The sequence below is a fragment of the Asparagus officinalis genome, chromosome 4 (genome assembly GCF_001876935.1).
Source record: "Asparagus officinalis chromosome 4, Aspof.V1, whole genome shotgun sequence".
NCBI classification, from domain to species: domain Eukaryota; kingdom Viridiplantae; phylum Streptophyta; class Magnoliopsida; order Asparagales; family Asparagaceae; genus Asparagus; species Asparagus officinalis.
This window is the reverse complement of record NC_033797.1, coordinates 135,698,546-135,703,991: the sequence shown is the minus strand read 5'-3', so window position 1 is coordinate 135,703,991 and position 5,446 is coordinate 135,698,546.

Here is a 5,446-nt window from a genome sequence, read left to right as displayed (position 1 = left end):
TGGGGTAGGGAGGTGGGGGCGGGGGAGGGAGGCGGAGCGGGGGAGGGAGGCGGCGCGGGGGAAGGGGCAAAGGGGGACCGGCAAAGGAGGAGGAGGAGGGAGGTGAAGGGAGGGCAAAATCGGGGTTTTGGACTGGAGGGGTCTGGACGTAATTTTTTAAAAAAGGAGAGGCTGCAGCAAATTAGGAAAAGTAAGAGAGACTACAGCACATTAGAAATTGAGTTTTGGGGCATTGAAACAATTTTTCCTTTTTTTTGGCACCCTACGAGGCAACACTCGGGCATTAATTTGTGTAACCAAATGATATTAATTATTAGATTATTAGAATTTTGAGATTCATGTCAAGATCCAACGGTTAATATTCTTTAAATGCATATTTAATGTCATGGTGAGTCCCTACCCATACCTTCTCTCTTAAACATCAGAAAAATAAAGCAAAGACTATAATAATAGAAACAAAACCAAACCTCCTGTAACACGACTCATTGTGCATTATTGCACCCAACCACCACTAAAGCTTCCAATTGCAGTAAAATGAACTTGTTCACCAGCTGACCATCATTATCCTCTTATATTCTCTCTCTCTCTCTCTCTCTCTCTCTCTCTCGGGATATATTTTGAGAAGTTTAACATATTAATTGGATGCAACTTTGTAAGGATTCAGATATTCTCTCCATTGTATTTGAAGTAGAGAGACGACATGTTTAACTATATATAATCATTATCCCTTGTATATGATTATAGTTAATTAGAGTGAAATATATATGTGAATAACTATAATATATGGGAAATACTCTTTTATCATTTTAAGAATGAATCATAATTGTCTAAATAGTATTGAATATTGTAACTAGAAATTTATTCTTTATTGTCAATACCACATTGAAGATAGTTCAATCTATCTTTTTTATCTAACAATCAAGGCTAAATACCCATATTGGTATTTTAATTCAACCACATTTGCCAACAAGGTATTTTAATTAGGAAATTCGGCGATAAGACATTTTAATTGAATAAAATTACCATTTAGGTCCTTTTTCTCGTCGGCGACTACTTTTCCGACGAGAACTCATCACGTGCGTTGCACGTGGGGGCTTAATCTGTGTTTAAGAGCTAATGTGGCTCTGTTTTCTGACGTGGCAGGGAATTAACTCTCTCTCTCTCTCTCTCTCTTTCTCATCTTCTTCCCCCTCATTCTCAGATCCACAAAGAACCCTCTCCGACCGTCGCCGGCAAGCCAGCACGACCGCCTCCATAACGGGGTTCGAGCTGAGGCGGTGAAGGAGGCTGACGGCGGTGAGGAGATGGAGGCGCTGGTTGGGGTCGACGAAGATGGGAGGGAGGACGTCGGAGGGTGGTTGATGTGGTCGGTGGAGGCCTGGGTAGTGCTATCGAGCGGGGAGCTCCTGAACGACCCGTGACCGCCGCCGCCGCCTGCACCCCTGACCGCCCAGCCCCCTCAACCACGCACTGCCTCCACTGTCGATCTCCAGCTCGTCGCTTTCCAACTGCCGAAACCCCTGAGCTCCGCCCTCAACTCCTCCGGCGCCCCAAGCTCTCCCTCTCTCCTCCCACTACACCGTCACCGCCCCGTCAGCCCTCACCCGCCTCAGCTACCAAGTCCAGCCGCCTGAGATCCCTGCCCTCAGCTCCCCATCGCCGACTCTCTCAACCGCGCCACCCTCAACTCCGTCTCCTCCCCGAGCTCCCCGCTCGATAGCACTACCCAGGCCTCCACCGACCACATCAACCACCCTCCGACGTCCTCCCTCCCATCTTCGTCGACCCCAACCAGCGCCTCCATCTCCTCACCGCCGTCAGCCTCCTTCACCGCCTCAGCTCGAACCCCGTTATGGAGGCGGTCGTGCTGGCTTGCCGGCGACGGTCGGAGAGGGTTCTTTGTGGATCTGAGAATGAGGGGAAGAAGATGAGAAAGAGAGAGAGAGAGAAGAGAGAGAGAGAGTTAATTCCCTGCCACGTCAGAAAACAGAGCTAAATCAGCATCTTAAACACAGATTAAGCCCCCACGTGCAACGCACGTGATGAGTTTCGCCGGAAAAGTGGCCGCCGACGAGAAAAAGGACCTAAATGGTAATTTTATTCAATTAAAATGTCTTATCGCCGAATTTCCTAATTAAAATACCTTGTTGGGAAATGGGGTTGAATTAAAATAACAATATGGGTATTTAGCCATTAGTTAAATATGGTATTTTTCATATTTAAGACTTTTGTTGAGTACGACGGCGGACACAAGTTGATGCGGTATGATTAGGACCTGCATAAATAACATACCGTAGAAAATATGAACAAAAAGTGGGAACACAGATAAAGCGATCACATCTAATAGACTGTGGTTTTTTATCCTCTAGAAGCTCCTTGCCTACATGGAGAAAATAGTATTTTCTAGACTAAAAAAATAGGAGAATATTAAAATGGATGATGTTATCCTTTAAATCAGATGTGGATGGTTAAAATGGATGAGTCTTTAGAGTCGTATGTGATCATACAATAACTAAGAGACCACATAAAAAATGGATCAAAATGTTGGACTATTACAAAACAATATGTAAAATGAGTGTTGCGCGCATAAAGGAGAATATTATGATGGTCTTTTGGCTATACAATAAAAGATAGGATAATAAATGACTCCACCTGTAGTAAATTTCATATTGCTCAAATTGAGGATTAGAAAATCATCTAATGAGCAAAGTTTTTTCTGTGTAAAATTTAGAAAAAAAGTGATAATAATGTATGATAGTTACAGAGGGAAAAATTATAAAAGAAGACCTAAAATAACATGGTTGAAAGCAATTAAAAAGGACATGATATGATTAACTTAATGGAGGATATGATCTAAAATAGAATAGAAGGGAAGAATGCAATTCATGTAGCTGACTCCAAAATTTGCCATAAAGGCTCTGTTGCTGTTGTTCAATATTTAAGACTTTCTTTAATTGTATGTTTTTTTTGTTTTTCCTTTTTCTTATTAGATTTTTTATAGATATTCCGTATTATGTCTAAACTCTTATTCTCTTCTTCACAATTAATGAGAATTTAGAAATATTCCCTCTTTCTTGATTTTATCAAGTACTGAACTAATTAATAAAATGAAGGAAAACAAAAAATATTTCTCCCTTTTATAAACAGAGTATAGAATAAGCCTTGCTTTTCTTAGTTCAAAATAATATGTTATTGAAAAGATTTCCTGCTTTGTGTAGACTAAGGGGGTGTTTGGTTCAATTTCTAGAAATTATAGGAAATGTTTTCCACCTAAAATATAATTTCCTTGTATTTCTTAAAAAAAATATAGGAAAAGTTTTGAGAAATTAAAAAGTACCAATTTTCTTGTTTTTTGTATTTTGCTTGTTTGGTTCAAAACAAGAAAATAGCTCATAACTTTATAGAAAATAACAAGATTTGGTAGGTTTTTAATTAAATATGGTATGTGTTAGATTTCTGGTGATTTCCTCTCATTTTGAGAGGAAATTGCTTTTTGTAAAATTTGGTAGGTTTTGATATTTTATAGAAAATATTTCTGTAAATTTTTTGTTGAACCAAACACAATTTATAGAAATCTCTGGAAAATTTTTAATTACAAATTTGCCATTGTCAGATATTTTGAGAAAAGTTTTCTTAAAAAGTGTGCAACCAAACAGCCCCTAAGGATATAACGAGCAAAAAAACATTTCTCCCTTTTATAAACTGAGTTTAGAATAAGTAAACTTACGTTTCTTAGTTCAAAATAATATGTTATTGAAAAGATTTCATGCTTTGTGTAGAATAAGGATATAACGAGCAAATTTGACTCGTGCAATGCTGCGACATTAGTGTAAAAAAAATAAAAAAATAATGGTTTAAACATTTGATTTAAAAATACATAGTGTAGCTAATCACTTAAAAGACATAGCAAGTTATACAAAAAAATCTAATTTTTACCACATACCAAACTGCCAAAATGAGAAGTGTGATTAAAATTAAATTAATGAAGTATTTTGTATCTAAGAGTAATCTAGAAGTAGGTGAGTTTAAAAGTGAATGAGGTAATATATGCAAATAATTGTTTTTTGAAACAGGGTGAACAAGGTGATTTTTTAAGTAAGTTTCGCGCGCGTGTGTTTCTTTTTCTTTCTTTTTTCTTTTTTTTTTTTTGGGGGGGGGGGGGGGGGGGGGGGGGGATAAAACTTTAAGTTTATAGCCAAAAAAATCATCTAAGGTTCACAATATCATGACATTACTGTGAAAAAAATAAAGCAAAATAAAAAAAATAAATATTTCATTTTAAAAATATACATTACAACTCTAACAAAATTATAACAAGTGTAGAGTGCTTTGAGTCTAAAATAATTTTTAAAGTGGGTAGGTTTAAAGACAAACATGGATAAATTTTGGGCTTATAAGAAAAACCCGGCCCTTTCTGAAGTACGTAGGTTTAAAAACCAGAAATGACAAAACTTTTAGAGTTAAAGTCAAAAAATTCTTATCAGTGTGTATTGCCTTAAAAATAAAATTCAGGTAAAACTTTGCGTTTCAAGGTAAAAAAACAATATAGTAAGACTTTTGAAGTGGATGAGTATAAAAGTTAATGGGGATAAGTCTTTGAATTTAAGGCAAAAAATCAACTCTTGAACTGATGACTTTATAAATAAACGAGGGTAATTCCTATATATATAAAACTTTAGTTCTACTGGCAAAGAACTCCTATATACGCAATGTTTTTGGTCTACTAATTATAACCGTCATAGATCTCCCCAAAATGTCTATAGAAATGGGTGGATTTAAGAATAAATAGGGTAAAAACTTGGTTTATATACAAAATATCCAACTTTACAAGTGGCCATGTTTAAGATAAATGAGGGCAAGATTTCCAATTTATAGGCAAAATAAAGCAGAGATCCTATCAGAAGTATCCCTACATGAGTGGGATGATTTACGGCATTGATATGATAGTCAAAATTACTAAACTAACACTCTAAGCCCCCATGAATGGTATAGATCACTCTTTACTATGGGGTGTTCTGATGGAATCTTTTATATTAATGCATTTCAATATAATAAATTAGGTTTATTATGTAAGAAGTTGTCAAGTTGATAGAAGGGGCATTTATTATGAAAAAACTGAGTTTTTTTTATAGTAGTCCCTTAAATCATCCTTATTTTAAATTAGTCCCTCAAATCATGGAATTTTCTATTAGGTTCTAAAATTCTTAAGTATTTTCAAATTAGTCCCTCAAATCATTGAATTTTCTATTGATTACTCCAATTCCTAAGTTTTTTAATGTAGCATGGTGCTGCGAAAATTCATATGCTTTATTCTGTTATATATGAAACTAACTCAATCATTAATGATGCGTACGTGTGTAGTTTGTAACAACACATTTCTTACTAGCTAGACACTTCATTGTTTATGATAGGCAATTAATGCATCCATTTTCATTCTTCAGAAGAT